Source organism: Acinonyx jubatus, chromosome B1 (genome assembly GCF_027475565.1).
Source record: "Acinonyx jubatus isolate Ajub_Pintada_27869175 chromosome B1, VMU_Ajub_asm_v1.0, whole genome shotgun sequence".
Taxonomy (NCBI): Eukaryota; Metazoa; Chordata; class Mammalia; order Carnivora; family Felidae; genus Acinonyx; species Acinonyx jubatus.
In genome coordinates, this window is record NC_069382.1 from 168448050 (window position 1) to 168468087 (window position 20038).

A 20038-nucleotide genomic window follows, 5' to 3' on the forward strand; every position below is an offset into this window, starting at 1 on the left:
AAATTACCAGGGACAGAGAAGGGCCTTATATAATCATAAAGGATCAGACCACCAAGGCAACCCTAAATGTATATGCACCAAACAACAGAGTCACTAAATAAGTGAAACAGAAACTGACAATTGAAATGAGACATGGACAAATCCACAATTACAGAAACTTCAAAAGCCCTCTCTCAACAATTGGTAGAATAACTAGACAGAAGATCATCTAGGATACAGAACACCAAGGATACAGAACACAATTAACACTATCAATTAAGGATAATCAACATTTATAGAACACTCCATCCAACAGCAGAATACATTATTTTCAAGTGCCGACTGAATATGTACCAAGATAGATCATAGCCTAGATTTTAAAACAAACCCCAACAAATTTAAAAGAATTGAAATCACACAACGGAATCAAGCTAGAAATCAATTAACAGAAAGATAACCAATACATCTCCAAACACTTGGAACCTAAGCAATATACTAAATAATCCATGGGCCACAGAGAAAGTCTCAAGAAAACTTTTTAAATACACTGAAATGAATGAAAATGAAAATATACCATATCAAAATTTGTAGGACACAGCTAAAGCAGCAATGGTGGACATTTATAGCAAATTTACAACCAAATACAACATTACAAAAGAGGAAAAGTCTCAAATCGATCAATAACCTAAGCCCCCATCACAATTACCTAGAAAAAGAGCAAAACAAACCCAAACCCAAAACCAGCAGAAGGAAAGGAATAATAAAAATAAGAGCAAAAATTAATGAAACTGAAAACAGAAAAGCAAAAGAGAAAAATAAGTGAAACAAACTGATAGTTTTTTTAAATTTATTTACTTATTTTAAGAGTGCACACACACACACACACACACACACACACAGTCACACGGGGGGAGGGGCAGAGAGAGAGAGAGAAAGAGGAAGAGAGAGAGAGAGAGAGAGAGAGAGAGAATCTTAAGCCGGTTCTACACTGTCAGCGCAGAACCTGAAATGGGGGCTCAAACTCACAAACCATGAGATCATGACCTGAGTCAAAACCAAGAATCAGACATTTAACAACTGAGCCACCCAGGTACCCCACAAATTGATAGTTCTTTAAAAAGATCTTTAAAAAATGACAAATCTCTAGCATGAGTAACAAAGAAGAAAAGAGAGAAGACACAAATTACCAATGTCAGGAATGTAAAAAGGGTATCACTACAGAACCCTGTATGCTGAAAGCTTTATATAAAACACTGATGAAAGAAATCAAAGATCTAAATAAATGGAAAGATATAGCATGTTCATGGACTAGAAGACTGAACATAGTAAAGATGTCAATTCTCCCCAAATTGAGATACAGAATTCCTACCAAAACCCCAGCAAGATTTTTTGTGGATAAGGACAAGATTATTCTACAATTAAATGGGAAAGACAAAGGAACTAGAATAGCTAAAACAATTCTGAAAGAGAAGAATCAATCAACTGAACTTCAAGATTTGTTTTATCACTACACTAATCAAGCCTGTATGGTATCAGTGGAGGGACAGACATGTAGATATGAAAACAGAATATAGAGCTGGAAACAGAAGAGAGAACCCAGAAATACACCAACATAAATATGCCCAACTAACTTTTGATGAAAGTACAAATGACAATTTAATGGAGAAAAGACAGTCTGTTCCAACAAATGAAACTGCAGCCAGTGGACATCCACAGATTAAAAAAAATAATAAACTTTGACCTAAGTCTCACACTTCACAGAAAAATTAACTCAAAATGGATCAAGAACTGAAATCCATAAAACTATAAACATTTTAGAAAAAAAAAAAAAAAAAACAGGAGAAAATCTCCATGACCTAGAGCTAAACAGAAACACCAAAAGCATGACCCATAGGAAAAACTGGTAAACTGTACTTCATCAAAATTAAAAAGTTTTGCTCCATGAAAGACCGTGTTAAGAAGATGAAAAGACAAGCTACAGATTGGAGAAAATATTTGCATACCAAATATCCAACAAAAGATTAACATCTGAAATATATAAAGAACTTATCAAACTCCACAGTAAAAAACAATTCAACTAGAAAATGGGCAAAACGCGTAACACCAAAAGGATGTACAAATGGCAAATAGGCACATAAAAGATGTTCAACACCTTGAGGCATTAGGTAAATACAAATTAAAACTACATACAATGAGATATTACTTACACATCTATCAAACTGGCTAACATAAAAACTAATGACAACACCACATGCTGGCAAGGATACAGAGAAACTGGATGGCCCATACGCTCTGATGGGAATATAAAATAGTACAGCCACAGTGGAAAACGGTTTGGTAGTTTCTTTAAAAACTAAACATGTGGGGCACCTGGGTGGCTCAGTTAGTCATGCCACCAACTCTTGATTTCGGTTTAGGTCATGATCTCTCAGTTTGTGAGATGGAGCCCCATGTTGGGCTCCGCACTGACAGCACGGAGCCTGCTTGGGATTCTCTCTCTCCTCCTCCCTGTTCTTCCCCTGCTTGTGCGTATATGTGTGCACAACGCCATACAACAATTCAGCATTGCATTCCTGGGCATTTATCTAAGAGAAATGAAAAATTATGTTCACCCAAAATCCTGTACACAATGTTTATACCAGCTCTATTCATTAAACCAAAAACTAGAAAACAATTCAGATGTCCTTCATCTGACGGTACTTCCATTCCATGAAATACTAGTCAGCAATAAAAAGGAACATACTAATGATATACAAAACAACCTAGATGAAATTCCAGACAGTTGTGCTGAGTGGAAAAAAGCCAATCCCCAAAGGCTATATATTGAATAATCTCATTAATGTAACATTTTTGAAATGACAAAATTACAGAAATAGATTAATGATTGCCAAAGGTTAAGGAAAGGATGGGAGGAAGGGGCAAGTGGGTGTGGCTATAAATGGGTAAATTGAGAGATTCTTATAGTGATGGAAATATTCTGTACTAATGACAATATCCCGGTTTTGATACCATAGTAAAGTTGTGCAAAGATGTTTCATTGGGGGAACTGGGTAAAAGCACAGGAGACTTCTCTATATTATTTATTAGAACTTCATGTGAATCTACAATCTCAAAATAAAAAGTTTAATTTTGAAAAAAATCATGTTAAATTAAAAATTAATTTCCTCATATGAGTCACATTTCAAATGTCCAATTACTACATGTGGTTAATGACTATCATACTGGACAGCAGAAATAGTAAACTTTCCTATCAGTGTAGAAAGTTCTATTGGACAACACTGTTCAGGAATATAAGTTTCATGGAGCAAGTGAATATCCCATCTTAGGAAGATAAGAAACTTTATAAGCAAAAAAGTACAAAGAGGAAGTCTTAAAAGAAAAAAGTACTAACACATCTAGCCACATTAAATGTAAAATACCTATGTATCAAAAACAAAATTAAAGAAAAACATGTATAACATACAGCAATGGTTTCCCATTTCTCTTCTTCCATTCTTTCATAAACAGGGTTTTGCCTCCACCATTTCTACAACTACACTAAAATTGCTCTTATCTACCAACAATGCACAAGGGTTCCTTTTTCTCCACATCCTCGCCAACACTTGTTTCTTTTTGCATTTTTAATTTTAGCCATTCTAACAGGTGTAACGTGGTATCTTGGGGCCCCTCGGTGGCTCAGTCAGTCAAGCATCCAACTTCGGCTCAGGTCATGATCTCATTGTTCGTGAGTTCAAGCCCCGCATCAGGCTTTCTGCTGTCAGCCAGAGCCTGCTTCCAATCCTGTCTCCCTCTCTCTCTGTCACTCTCCCACTCCCATGTGTACTTTCTCTCTCAAAAATAAACATGTTAAGAAAAAAACAAGTGGTATCTCATTATTGTTTTAATTTGCATTTCCTCAATGATTAGTGATGTTGAGCATCTTTTCATTTGTCTGTTGCCCATCTGTATGTCTTCTTTAGAAAAATGTCTATTCAGGTCCTCTGCCCATTTTTTTTTCAAATGTTTATTTTTGAGAGAAAGAAAGAAATAGAGCACGAGCAGGGAAGGGACAGAGAGAGGGAAACAGAATCCAAAACAGGCTCCAGGCTTTGAGCTTTCAGCACAAAGCCTGACACAGGGCTTAAACCCACACAACATGAAATCATGACCTGAGCCGAAGTCAACCGCTTAACTGACTGAGCCACCCAGGCAGCCCCTCTGCCCATTTTTAATCAGATTATTTGGGGTTTTTGGTATTGAGCTGTATGGAAGGTCCTCAAAAAATTAAAGATATAATTTCCATATGATCCAGTAATTCCACTATTGGGTACTATCCCAAAGAAAATGAGAATACTAATTCAAAAAGATTAGCATTATTTTCAACAGCCAAGATATGGAAGCAACTCAAGTGTCCACTGACAGATGATTAGATAAAAGGATGTGGTATGTGTACATACACATACACAGTGGAATATTATTCAGCCATAAAAATGAATGAAATTTTGCTACTTGCAACAACATGGATGAGCCCAGAAGGTATAATGCTAAGTAAAACAAGCCAATTAGAGAAAGACAAATATCATATTATTTCACACATATGTGGAACAAACAAAACAAATGAAGAAAGAAAAAAAAGACCAAAAAAAAGCCAGACTCTTAAATACACAGAACAAACTGGTGGTTGCCAGAGGGAAGGTGAGTAGGGGGACGGGTGAAATAAAGAGGATTAAGAGTATACTTATCTTAATGAGCACTGAGAAATACACAGAATTGTTAAATCATTATATTATATACCTGAAACTAATATAACATCACATGTTAATTATACTTGGAAAAAAATACAAAAATTTTAAAAAGGGAAAAAAAGAGTTTTAGAAATCTAAGCAACCAAAAGGTTCTGGTACATTCTCCCATATTCATTTCAACTACAAGCCATTCTAACTTACTAAAGTAAGTGAAAAGGAAGCCCAGTAAGGTTCTGATTTTCCACCTGATTTTGATTTATGTTGTGCTTTTTATGTCAAATATTAACTTGTTTTCCAAAAAAATAAAATAAAATTGCTCTTATCTAAATCACCATTGACATACATGTCAATAATAAAAGTCAATGATAAAAAGTCCAATTCAGCAGGAAGATGTAGTGATTCTAAGTTTGCATTCAGCTTGTAAAACCGCTCCCTCTATAGCTATTAGAAAAAGGAGCACCCCAACAAAAAGAAAAAAAAAAGGAACAATAAGGACATAGAAGATTTGAGCCATGCACTATATAACTTAACTTAATATCTATACAACAATGGACCCAATAACCACAAAATATACTTTATTTTCAAATACATAAGCAATTATACTAGAAATGAGTAACTAAAATATAACTAGAAAACACAATTGTTTCAAAATTAAGAACTACACTTCTACAGTTGAGTCAAAGAATTTCACTATGCTAATTAGTGAAATGTTAACATTAATTTAAAATAACTAATAACTAAAATTAATATTATTTAGAAAATATTTTAACCAAATAAAAATATATATCCAAGCTTCGTGAGATACAATTAAAATCATGCACAGTAAAAGATGCATATAAGTGCATATGTTAGGAAAAAAAAAGAAGGGCTGAAAAACCAACCATCTAAGCATTTAATAAGCAGTTGGGGGAAAAAATAGTGAATCAAACCCAAAGAAACTAGAAAGGAAGTAACAAATAGCAAATACAAAATAGAAAACAAATACGCAGTAAAGGGGATCAAAAATGTCAAAAGACGGTTCTTTCAAATTTAAACAATTTTTTTAAAAAAACACTGTTAAGAATGACACATCCCTGGAATGCCTGGGCGGCTCTGTCGGTTAAGCATCTGAGTTCCGCTCAGGTCATGATCTCATGGTTCCTGAGTTTGAGCCCCACATGGAGCTCTGGACTCTGCGCTGACAGTGCAGAGCCTGCTTGGGATTCTCTCTTTCTTTCTCTCCCCCTCCCCACCTGGAACTCTCTATCTCAAAATAAATTTAAAAAAATAATACATAAATAATGACAAATCCCTGGCATGATCAAAAAAGAGAAGGCACAAATAACCAGTATCAAAAATGAAAAAAGGGACATCATTATCTAGTCCACAGACATACTTTAAAAAGAGAGATAACAAGATACCATAAATAATTTTATGCCAATACATTTTAAACTTCAAGTGAAATGCACATATTTTTTTAAATACACATCATACTATATCTGATATAACAAGATCTGACAGTCCTGTATCTATTAAAGAAATGGAATGACTTAAAACCTTCCCACAAAGAAAACCCTAGGTCTAGGTGGCTTCATAAGTAAATTCCACTAAATCATCTCTAATACCAATCTTAAACTCTTCTAGAGACTAGGAATAAAACTTCCCAACGCATTTTATGAGGTCAACATAATCCAGATACCAAAACCTTACAAGGATATTACATGAAAAAAATTACAGGCCTATTTCACTCATGCAAATAGGTGCAGGGGCACCTGGGTGGCTCAGTCAGTTAAGCGTCTGATTTCAGCTCAGGTCATGATCTCGCGGTTCATGAGTTTGAGCCCTATGTCAGTCTCTATGTTCGAGCCCTATGACAGCTCAGAGAGCCTGGAGCCTGCTTCAGTCTCCCTCTCTCTCTGCCCCTCCTCTGTTTGTGCTCTCTCCCTCTCTCAAAAAATAAAACAAACATTAAAAAAAAGTGTTTTTAATAAAGGAAAAGAAATTACATGCAAAATTCCTAAGCAAAGTATTTAATACATAAATTATGAGTGATATCATACAAAATATAAAAATTATATTATAAAAGTAATGTATCACAACTAACCTGAATTTATTTTTAGATTACAAAACTTGTTTTATACTTTAAAATTAACCAATGCAATTCCTGACATTACCAAAATAAAGAAAAGTCATCTAATCAACTCAACGTATGCGGAAAAAATATTTGAAAAAAGTCAACATCCACTCATGATAAAAACTCTACACAAATTAGAAACTGCATGCATTTACAAAAAAAAACCCACAACTCATAATTATGAAATGCTGAAAGTTTACCTTCTGCAATCAAAAATAAGACAAGATGATTGCTATCATCATTTTTATTCTATAGTGCCACACTGTGCCAGAGGTCATAGCCAGTGCATTAAGACTTAAAAAGGAAATAAAAGTTGTAAGGATTAGAAAAAAAGAAATAGAACTATCATTATTCACAAACAATACAACTGAGTGGACAAATTATCTTTTGGGATACCCAGATAATTTAACAAGATTGCTGGACTGTATTTATCTACACAAGCAATTAGAAAATAAAAATTAAATCTGGGGTGGCTGGGTGGCTCAGATGGTTAAGCCTCTGATTCTTCGTTACGGCTCAGGTCATTATCTCAACAGTTTCTCCAGTTCGAGCCCCATGCTGGGCTCTGCACTGGCAGCATGGAGCCTGCTCAGGATTCTCTCTCTCTGTCTCTGCCCCTCCCCTACTTGTGCTGTCTCTTTCTCAAGTAAATAAATAAACTTTAAAAAAAAAAATTAAGGGGCGCCTGGGTGGCTCAGTCAGTTGGGCAGCCGACTTCGGCTCAGGTCATGAACTCACGGTCCGTGAGTTCGAGCCCCGCTTGGGGCTCTGTGATGACAGCTCAGAGCCTGGAGCCTGTTTTGGATTCTGTGTCTCCCTCTCTCTGACCCTCCCCCGTTCATGCTCTGCCTCTCTCTGTCTCAAAAATAAATAAACGTTAAAAAAAAAAAAAATTTTTTTTTAATTAAAATTAAAAAAAGAAAATAAAAATTAAAGCTAATGGTCTAGACCTATCAGCAGCATTTACAGAGCTGACATATCCCTCCTCCACAGAACACGCTAAGGACATTATCTTCTTTTAAGAACAGGGCCACTATTAGAATTTTCCCACCACTCAACTTGGAAAAAAATGAAGTGTTCCAGGACTTACCCCTAGGTTCTCTTCTTTTCTCTTCTTTTCCCTGAATTACCTACTTCTTTGGTGACCTCACCTAGTCTCACCTAGTCTCATGGCTTGGATCTTCCACTGCAGACCTGTCCTAACTACAATCTTCTCAATCTCAGCCAATGGCAATTTCCAGTTGCTGAGGCCAAAAAACTCATTTTTGCCTCCTCTTTCCTTCATACTTCATGTGATCACTCAGCAAATCTTGCCAGTTCTAAATTCAAAATATATTCATGTCATATGACAACTCTTTGTTTAACATTTGAGTAACTGTAAGACTATTATCCAAAGTGACTGCACCATTTTCAATTTCCACCAGCAATGTATAAGGTCCCCATTTCTCTGTATCTTCATCAATACCTATTAGTCTCCATCTTTTTGATTATGGCCACCCTAACAGTATCTCATTATAGTTTTGACTGCATTTCCCTAATGACTAATGTTGTTGACCATCATTAGGTGTGGTTTTTTGTCACTTAAACTTTTGGTGTCCTAAGAAACCACTGCTAAAGCCAAGGTCACAAAGATTTATGCCAATGTTTTCCTCAAAAAGATTTACAGTTTTAGCTTTTACATTTAGGTCTTTAATCCATTTTGATTTAATTGTTGTATATGGTGTGAGACAGGGGTCCAAGTTAATTCTTTTCCATGTAGATATCCAATTGTCCCAGTACCATTTGTTGAAAAAGACTGTTCTTTCTAGGGTGCCTGGGTGGCTCAGTCGGTTAAGTATCCAACTTCAGTTCAGGTTTGTGAGTCCAAGCCCCGCATCAGGCTCTGAGCTGCAGCTCAGAGCCTGGAGCCTACTTCAGATTCTGTGTCTTCCTCTCTCCCTCTGCCCCTCCCCTGTTTATCCTCTATCTCTCTCTCCCTCAAAAATAAATAAACATTAAAGAAAAAATTTTTTAATTAAAAAAAAAAGACTATTCTTTCTCCACTGAATGGTCTTGGCACCCTTGTCAAAAATCAATTGGCTATAAGTGTAAGGGTTTATTGCTGGACTCTCAATTCTATTTCACTGATCATTATGTCTACTCTTATGCCAGTATCATATCATGTTGATTTGTAGTAAGTTTTAATATCAGGAAAAGTAAGTCTCCAAATTTTGCTCTTCTTTTCCAAGACTTTTGACTATTCTGGGCCCCTTGCCTTTCCATGTGAAATTCAGAATTAGTTTATCAATTTCTGCAAAGAAACCAGATGGTATATGGACAGGGACTATGTTGAATCAGTAGATCCTAAGTCAAAGGTTTACTTTAAAACCTCCAAAATCTCTGCATTTCATATGGAGTAAAAGCTCAACTTCTTAAAATAGCTTATTTAAGATACTAAACAGTCTGGTTCCCTAATAACTCTTTCCAATCATTTCTTGCTACTCTCCCTCTTGCTCTTTCTTAAATTCACCCAGTATTCTCCTGCTTCACTGCCCTTATACTTAATTTGTAGCCTGAAATGCACTTTCCCTAGATATCTGACTCATTTCTTTAAAAATTTTTTTTTGTTAACGTTTATTTATTTTTGAGACAGAGAGAAACAGTTTGAGCAGGGAAGGGGCAGAGAGAGAGATGAAGACACAGAATCCAAAGTAGGTCCAGGCCCTGAGCTGTCAGCACAAAGCCCGACGCAGGGCTAGAACCCACGTACAGAGAGATCATGACCTGAGCCGAAGTCGGCAGCTCAACTGACTGAGCCACCCAGGCGCCCCTCCTGACTCATTTCTTACAAGACTTTACTTAAGGCACTTTTGCAGTGACCTAACCACCCTACATAAAACTGTGCACACACACACGTTCTCTCCATCTCCCTTTCATTATCACTCTATAATTTAGATGTTTATTTTGTTTAACGTCTGTATACCCTAACGCTACAAAGTGAACTCTTTGAAGGCAAATGTTTTTGCCAATTCGGTTTACTTTTGCATTGCTATCACTAAACTAAATAAGTACCCAAACTACATATCAATACCAAAACAATGTCTAGCACATAGTAAGCACTCAATAAACTTCTGCTAGATAAGTGAAGGATTAAGGTAAGGAAAAAGAAACAAGAAGAACAGGAAAGCAATAAGTACAAGATTCTAAAAAGAAATAGTAATACAATACTCAATAAAATTTATAAGTTTAACTGCACTGAGGCACCTGGGTGGTTCAGTCAGTTAAGCGTCCGACTCTTGATCTCAGCTCAGGTTTTGATCTGAGGGTCATGAGTTCAAGCCCTACATTGGGCTGAGCGTGAAGCCTACTTAAACAACAACAACAAAAAAGTTTAACCCTATTAATAAAATGGAATTAAAAGAGAATATTATTGGGGCGCCTGGTAGTTCAGTCGGTTAAGCGTCCAACTTCAGCTTAGGTCATGATCTCATGGTTTGTGGGTTCGAGTCCCACATCAGGTTCTGCGCAGACAGTTCAGAGCCTGGAGCCTGTTTCAGATTCTATGCCTCCCTCTCTCTCTCTGCCCCTCCCCCACTCACACTCATGCTCTCTCTCTCAAAAATAAATTAATGTTAAAAAAAGAGAGATTATGTTGCCTAATAGATAAAAAATATTTTTTAAATAATAATAGCCATTGTTGGCAAAGTTATAGTGAAATAGGAATTTTCATACATTGTGATAAGAATAAACTAGTATAACCTTTCTAGAAAGCAAACTGGCACTATGTATCAAGAAATCTTAAATTACAGCTGATCCCAACAACGTTGGGAGTGGTTAGGAGTGCCGACCACCCACACAGTCAAAAATCCCCATATAGCTTTTGACTTAACTACTAATAGCCTACTGTTGACTGGAAGCCTTACTGAGAACATATAGTCAATTAACACAAATTTTGTATTATATACTGTTTTGTTATAATAAAGTAAGCTATAGAAAAGAAAATGTTATTAAGAAAAATATAAAGAGGAGAAAATACATTTACAGAACAGTAAAAAATCTGCACATGAATGGATCCAGGCAGTTTAAACCTGTGATGTTCAAGGGTCAACTGTATTTATATTCTTTGATATAGTAATTCCACTTTTAGGAATTCATCATTAAAAAAATCAGATTTACAGAGATATTTATATAGAAATGTTCAAAATACAGTAATTTTTTACAAAGAAAAACTAAAAAACAACTAAATAATGAGAAAAGAAAGATAAAATAATTTCTGGTAATAGTAAGTATAATTTATTAAATACTTAACACATGCCAGCTAGAATGTTAAATCATGAATTTACTTAACTCTTAAACTAGTAAGTATTATTATGCCTATTTTGCAAATAAGAAAACTAAGGACTAGAAAAGTATCAAGCACAATATCCCTTTAGATTCCTAAAATGGAATCTATACAGTCATTAAAAACTATATTTTGGATAATATTTCATTGACAGTTGTTTTTTTTTTAAACTTTTATTCATTTCTGAGAGACAGAGACAGAGCGCAAGCAGGGGTGGGGCAAAGAGAGAGGGAGACACAGAATCCGAAGCAGGCTCCAGGCTCTGAGCTGTCAGCACAGAGCCTGACACAGGGCTGGAACCCAGGAACCATGAGATCATGACCTGAGCCAAAGTCCGACGCTTAACCCACCGAGCCACTCAGGCACCCGAGGGTTTTTTGTAAGACAATGTTAGAAAAAAGAAGGCAAGACACAAAACTTAATATAATTTAATGGGACTAGATCAGACTGTAATATTAGACTAGAAATCTCTGGATAATTTGAGATTACAAGTAATTTTATTTTTAACATGTTACTCTTTTTACATACCACATTATGTTGCATTTTCCAAATGATCTGTAATATATATGTATTTTCACAATCAGGGAAAAAACAACAATTACTATTAGCAAAGCTAAATCTTAGACTTCCCTCTATACTTGTTCCTCTACCTATTAAACCATGTATCCCTTCCACCTCTTTTTTCATTGTGTCTACTTATATGGAAAAAGATCTAAACATGTAGGCAGTTTAAGTGTCTAATATTTAATAAAGTGAAGAATATCGTATACATAAAAACATACACTACCACCCAAATACTAGTTTTACTTTATATATCCATATTATTTCAATCCCATTTATTCACTTGAGTAATGTTCAACATTTTTATCAACTGATCTTATGCATCTTCCTTTTTCCATAAAGAGAGACTTATTAATAAACTAGTTTAAACAAGGTTATGTAGCTTCTTTACACACATACCTGACCTAAATAGAGAGTGTATTCTAAAAGGATATGCTATATAAGAATGGGTAAGATTTGATATATAATGGAGAAATGTGAAAGAAGTGGCTCAAATGAAGAACATAAAAACAAATAATATAAATTTTTGTTAACAATGAGACCATGAATATATAAATTTCATATACACATTTTCCAAGCTCTTCTCCCTCTATTATTTAATTTTAACCTGATAGAGAATCTAACCAACCAATACATACTTGCTCACTGATTATCATCAAAAATATTCCAGCATGGTAAGCAGAAGTCTTATCAACTCGAGTTTGTTGTTTGTTTTTTTAACAGATAAGGATGTATATGTTCTTTTAAACATTAAAAAAAAAAAAAAATTCTAGGTTAACATTTAGAGTGAACATGAACTTTAACAATGGTATGGCAACGGTCAGTACTGTCATTAAAGTGAATATACCAGTAAATACCACTTCAAAAAAAACCCCCTTCCTATTGAAAACTACATCATCAACACAATACTGACACTAAAAAAACTCCCATGTCATTTTATAAATAAATAATAAATTTATATAAGGACAACTAATTTTAGACAATTTACCTTTACAGAAAAATAAACAGAAAATAGTAAGTTTCTATGACAATCAAGAAATATATTCTATTTAATATGCAATATCATCTACAAAGAATAGGCCTAAGAAAACTGATACTAAGAATCAAATGTATTAATAACACCTTAGCTCCTTAAAACCATCAAAAAGGAAGAAAAAACAAAAGCATCTCTCTAGGGGTGCCTGGGTGGCTCAGTAGGTTAAGCGTCCTTGGTTCGGGCTCAGGTCATGATCTCAGGGTTCATGAGTTCAGTTTGTGAGTTGGAGCCCCATGTTGAACTCTGCACTATCAGAGCAGAGCCTGCTTGGGATTCTTTCTCTCCCTCTCTCTCTGTCCCTCCCCTGCTTGCGTGCACTCACACGCGCACCTCTCTCTGTGTATTTCAAAGTAAATAAATAAAATTTTTAAAAAATGGTAATGTTTAAAAAAAAAAGCATCTCTCTATAAGGAATATATATGGCAGTCATAGGACTCAAAGCACCTCTCTATAAGGAATATATATGGCAGCATAGCAAAAAAGATCAAGAAACATCTCTCTCAGGGTGCCTGGGTGGCTCAGTGGGTTCAGCATCCAACTCAACTCTTGATTTTGGCCCAGGCCATGATCCCAGGCTTGTGGCATCCAGTCCTGTATCAATCGGGCTTGCACTAGGAGTGGGATCTGCTTAAGATTATCTCTCTCCCTCTGCCCCTTCTCCCCACCCACCCCCCTCACTCATTGCTCTTGCTTTCTCTAAAATGGGAAAATAAACATCTCTCTCATAAACAAATGCTACCAAAACCAATCAATCCATCTTAACTGGAGATTAAGTTTCCTACAAAATGATTTTAAGTGTGCTACTGTGATAAGGGTAAGATAAGTACTAAATCTCATCAAAGTACCAAAGAGTGTGTCACTGAAAAAGACAGCATTTACAGAAAACGTAACTAATAATCTTAAAATGTATCTATCTATGCCCTAAGAACTATTATACTTGATCACTGAAGACATTCTAAATATCAATGGATAAGAGTATGGCTAAATAAATTATGATAAAAATCACCTTTTAGAATACTAGGCAATTGTTATAAAATTTAAGGTAGAATGAAGAAACCATATGTGTGCAGAAACCAGAAAGATCTCTTAGACATATTCTTAAAGAAAAAAGCCAGTTGCTGAACAATATACACTTTTAGCTAAAGAATCCAGGAAGGTGTGTTTCTACAGACTTCTTCAATACTTTCTATAATCCTTCATTACATACTGCCAGTCCTAGTCTTGCTTGGTTATTTTAGAGTCTCACATTGTTGGTTTTACCAACATATTTTCATCTGTATGTGTTTATTTTCCCATTAGCCATGTTCCTTGATTATACAGATTATGATATATACTTCAATCTGGCAGTTAGCCATAGTCCCATATAGAAAATGGGTGCACAGATAATATATGCAGATGGCTAACAATATATGAAATATGAAGAAGCAGTTTAGAAGCAGAGAAATGAAAACACACATTAAAGGGGAAAACCAAGACTACAATACAGTTGTTTTATGCAACCACAAACTCTTCGAGAAATTCTAGTAACAAAATTTGTAACTACATTTTCCTTCTGAGAGATTTTTTTTTAATCACTCAAATAAAAAGGCTTGAGAACCTATGTGTAAAATATTCACACTCTATGACTTTGGTTATACTTACCATCTGCCTGGCATTGATGCTACCAACATGCTTTTTAAGGCCACAGTTGGTATCTGCAAACTCTACAGCTCTTCCTGTTACCTAACATGTCTTCTTACTATAAATAAAAAAATAGTAAGTTACATATTTTACATATATAATAAAGACAAATTTATATCAAACTACAATCCTAAATGATATCAAAGTTCAAAACATATATAATATTTATAATACAAATATATAAGATTCCACACAGAAAGCCATAAAAGTAAAAAAAAAAAAAAAAAAAAAAGGAAGAAAAAGAAAAAAGACCAAACTCATTTGCCACCACTGGAGGTAACTACTACACTTGGAAATGGTTATATTAAAGGAACAAACTAAGCATTTATTTTTCAAAAAGAACATTTTTTTCAAGGTAACAAATACCCCTAACTGATAAGGGAAAAGTCTTCATAGAAGAGGACAATGCAACAGCAATGTACAAGGAACAATATAATTTTAATATATATAATGAATAACTGAACAGGAATCAATAATCATCAATGAAGGCTAAAATCATTAGGTGAAAGGTTGATAGTGATTTACCTGGTGTCAAAGTAGCAGGTACAGATGATTTACTAGATGCAAAAAAGAAAAGATAACTTTACAATAAAATGATCTGGTTGTCACCACCTTAGCCTGGTGATCAAACACAGAATCAAAATGATAGGACAACTAAATGTTATGTGCCTCTTAATATGAAACAATAGGAGTACAAAGCATTACTAAATATTCTTCCAAAAATCTTTAACCTGAATCTGAAACACGTTTAGATTTAACACCCAGTTTATACAAAATACAGGGTATAAAGAGGTTATTCTACACCATGAGTAAATAAATGATCAGCAATACAAAAAACATAGACATTCTCAACAGACCTACCAAGTCTGTATCACGGGGTAAGAGACGGAAGGTGGTGTAGACAGGTAAGAAAGGCAGTGCTACAATAAAAAAGACTCAAAGAGATAACTAAATGCAATGGGTAGCTCTTAATGTGAATTTGGTATTAAAAAAAAAAAACACAAAAAATGTTTGGGAAACTGAAGAAATATATGGTATGAGTCTGTTAGGGAATTACTGTTATCTTGCTAGAAATAATGGTTTTATAGTTATAGTGGAGAATATCCTTTTTCTGGAAGATATATGCTAAAGATAATGTCTTCTCATAATTTAAAAGAGCAAATTACAAGCTAAATCCTTAAATGAAATTTAGGAAAGTCCAAAATATACACATATATAACATAAATGTATAATACTCAAAAAATATTATTATATCTGTTTATCTATCCATATGTACTCTGAGAAGAAAAATCCAATCATGCTATAAGGAAAGGAAGAAAATGAAAGAAGAAATTCTAATGGATTAAACTTAAGAAAAGGAGGGGCTCCTGGCTGGCTCAGTCAGTGGATGATGACTCTTGATCTCAGGGTCATCAATTCAAGCCCCGTATTGAGAGCGGAGCCTACTCTAACAAAAAATAATCATCATCATCATATATATAAATGTATGTATATGTATACACACACACATGTATATATATACACACATACATACATATACAGTAAAACCTTGGATTGCAAGTAACTTGCTCTGCAAGTGTTCTGCAAGATGAGCAAACACTTCTAACAAATTTTAACTTGATCAACGAGTGATGTCTTGCAATACGATGTCTTGCAGTGCAAGTAACACATGATGCTGATGGTTACTCTTCTCTCTCTTCTTCTCTTTCTCTCTCTCTCTCTCTCTCTCTCTCTCTGCAGGATTGTGGGCGATCCTGAGCTCAGATGCTCGGTCTCAGGCCATGGTGTTTGGCAGAAATCAATGATTTTTCAGAACATTGCAAGGCGCCCACAATAGGCACTAGTGTATCTTTTGTCACTTCAAAGCACCTATGGACAGTCCTTTGCTTTTCCATGCTGAGAGTAAGCTTAGAAATGCTTTGCTTCATTCTAGGTCAGGGTACCTGCAGATACAGACCCTTTTCTCTGCTGCCTTATTGCCAGTTATATTAAATACAATATATGACAAGAGTTTATTAATACTGTAGTCAACAATTCTGTGAGCATATACAATGGCCCCCATGCAGAAAAAGGTTGAAAAGAAAGGCAGTAAGAAAGAGATGATTATGGTGGAAGCTAAGAAGGAAATCATCAAGAAGAACGAACAAGGTGTCCAAGCAGCCAAAACGGCAAGATTTGTAAGAAGTCTGCATCAGCATCTCATCTATAGAAGAGAAAAAGATGAAATCTCCCTTCAAATGAGATTAGGGAGATGAGTAAATGTGAGAAATGGTACAAAATTTTGTAGGAAAGCACCATCAGAAAAGGATGTAGAAGTGCAAGCAACGAATGTGTTTAATGACAATGCAATGTCACATTTCCACAAAATCCCCAAAAGGAGGCAAAAACCAAGTGTCACTGGATAGGTTCCTTGTTAAAGTTGCACAAAAAGAGAAAGATTCCAATGGGCCAATAGATTGCAGTGATTCCATTAGTGATAGTGAAAGTCGTCCTACACAATAACCTTCCTCATTCTTGTCTCCCTCATACCAGCCACAAAGGTTTTTAAAGGTAAGTGCTTTTACCTTAGGTTGTTTCTTTTTCTTTATATATTTTCTTTATTATTTTGTACTATGTTACAGTACTGTAATCATTTTTATATGAACATTTTGGGATTGCGGAATGAATTATGTGACTTCTCATTATTTCTTATGGGGAAATCCACTTTGATATACAAGTGCTTTGTATTACAAGCATGTTTCTGGAACGAATTATGCTCATGAACCAAAGTTTTACTGTATATATGTATTTTTTTCAGTGAAGAAAAGGACTCCAAATAGCCAAACAACCTTGAGAAATTAAAACAAATCTAGAGGCTTCACACTTCCTGATTTCAAGACATATTAACAAAGCTACAGTAATCAAAACAGTATGGTACCAGCATAAAAAGACCTAAGAACAGGGGCACCTGGGTGGCTCAGTAGGTTGAGCATCGGACTTCAGCTCAAGTCATGATCTCATGGCTTGTGGGTTCGAGCCCTGTGTCGGGCTCTGTGCTGACAGCTCAGAGCCTGGAGCCTGTTTCAGATTCTGTGTGTCCGTCTACTGCTCGCACTCTCTCTCTCTCAACATAAATAAATATTTAAAAAAAGAGACAGAGAGAGAGAAACCTAAGAACAGTTGCAACAGAATATAGAGCCCAGAAATAAATCCTCACATATATGGTCAAGTTATCTTTGACAAGGATGCCAAGGCTACACAATGGAGAGAGGATAGTCTTTTCAACAAATGGTACTTGGAAAACTGGATATCCACAAGCAAAAGAATGAACTTGGACCCTTACCTGACACCATATACAAAAATTAATTCAAAAGGAGTTGAAGACCTAAACATGAAACCATAAAACTCTTAGGAAAAAACACAGGAGAAAACTTCATGACCTTAGACTGGCAATGACTTCTTGGATATGGCACCAAAAGCACAGGAGACAAAAGCAAAAATACACAAATGGGACTACATCAAACTTAAAAACTTCTGCACAGCAAAGGAAACAATCCACAGAGTGAAAAGGCAAATCTACAAAACAGGAGAAAGTATTTGCAAACCATGTATTTGATAAGGTATTAATATCCAAAATGTACAAGTAATTCCTGCAAGTCAATAACAAACAAAAAAAATCTCAAATTTTAAAATGGGGAAAGGACTTGAATAGATATTTCTCCACTGATGACTGATATACAAATGGCCTACAAGCATATGCAAAGATGTTCAACATCACTAATCATCAAGGAAATGTTAATCAAAACCATGAGATATCACCTCACACCTGACAGGATGACCACCATTAAAAAAAAAGGTGGGGGGGGAGGGGTAAGGGGAGACAAGATAGGCTTTCCAAAACAAGATTAAAGTTTTTAATAGTGATAAAAAGATTTAATAGTAATTCCTGAAACAATTAAGGTGGTATCACCTTAGAATTATGAATTTATGCTTAGAATTTATCCTAAATTCTGATTACAAAGTTAATTTTAGAAATATTAGATGGCACCTGGCTGGCTCAGTCAGATCTCTCACTCTTCATCTCGAGGTCATGATTTTGAGCCCCACATTGGGCACAGAGATTATTTAATAAAATAAACTTAAAAAAATAAATATTAGAAAAAACTGATTATCACATCCGTAGAACAATGAAATTTCTTAATTTGGAAATATGAAGCAATGACAAAGGAAAAGAACAACGGATTCATGGATGAACATTTTAAACCTCAGACAAATAAAAGTAACCAAAAACAGCAAGAAAAAGATTTTTAAGAAAAAACACTATAAAGAGGATGTGGTATGTATATACAATGGAGTATTGCTCAGCAATCAAAAAGAATGAAATCTTGCCATTTGTAACTGCGTGGATGGAACTAGAGGGTATTATGCTAAGCAAAATTAGTCAGCTGGAGAAAGACAAATATCATATGACTTCACTCATATGAGACCTTTAAGAGACAGAACAGATGAACATAAGGGAAGGGAAGCAAAAATAATATAAAAACAGGGAGGGGGACAAAACAGAAGAGACTCATAAATATGAACAGAAAACAGAGGGTTACTAGAAGGATTGTGGGAGGGGGGATGAGCTAAATGGGTAAGGGGCATTAAGGAAGCTACTGAAATCATTGTTGCACTATATGCTAATTTGGATGTAAATTAAAAAAAAGAAAAAAAACACTAAAAACCATGTATTTGGACCATTCTCAAAATTTTAAGAGAAATAGACCTATTAGGTAATCAAAGGACATGAACAATCCATGTTTAGAAAAAGTGTCCATCATCAGTCTAATGAGGTTTAGTTAAACTGGTACACCCAGAACCAGGGCTCAGCCAAGTGCAACATATGGGTTCTTCCAGCCAGTAATTCCACTGATGGTCATAAAAACCTAGCTGGCCTAGCCACTTTCTTCCCCCACGGAAATTAATGAAATGTTGGTGATGTTTGTTTGTTTGTTTTTTAATTCTTGAAATTATGTGAATTTGGATAGCACAAATTCATTAACCTGAATCCAGATGTACTAATGAAATAATTTCTGGAGGACAAGGCTTAGATCTTCCAACAGCCTGCCCAATCTAGACATATTTTAAAACTATAGTACAGTGGGTAGGAGGGTAGTTAAAACCAAAATTCAGAGTAATGTTATCATCTGTCTATATTTTAAAAGCAAAGTGAACTACTCACTATAATGTAAAGGGAAAAATGTTTATGTGACAAAGCAATATATCTTATTCCAACAATTTTAAGACATGTTTTTACATTTCTGCGTAAGGATACATCCTAAAATCAATGATACATCACTGCTATCTGGAGCTGTTTTTTGTTTTAATTTCATAGAGGTACATAAAACATCCCATCTTATAACTGATGGGATGAATGGTAGATATTTGGAAATGTCATGATTTACTTGATATCAAAGGTTTTGTTTCAGAGGGCCACAAAAAGAATATGTTAAGAGTAAAGTTTCAGGTCACAAAGATTCAGGTTTGCCTGAATCCTGGCTCTACCAAATACCAAATGGGTAATGTTGGACAACATTCTTCACATTTCTCATGTTTTATGTTTACTCATTTGTGAAACAGTATGAGTAACAGTGCAAATCTCA

At 35.1% G+C, this 20038-nt stretch overlaps 1 protein-coding gene across 11 annotated transcripts in view; it reads right to left on the reverse strand.

Annotated features, from left to right (window-relative positions):
- Positions 1 to 14474, reverse strand: part of N4BP2 (NEDD4 binding protein 2) — a 75889-nt gene extending 61415 nt beyond the window's left edge. For 10 of the 11 annotated variants that reach the window (XR_008296350.1, XR_003418851.2, XM_053217447.1 and 7 more), the window contains exon 1: positions 14376 to 14441. The gene's annotated coding sequence lies outside the window, so the exon portion shown is untranslated. Of the gene's footprint in view, positions 1 to 14375 lie in introns of all 11 variants that reach the window. The other variant, XM_027055662.2, reaches the window with a different exon arrangement.
- Positions 14475 to 20038: the final 5564 nt, after the last annotated feature.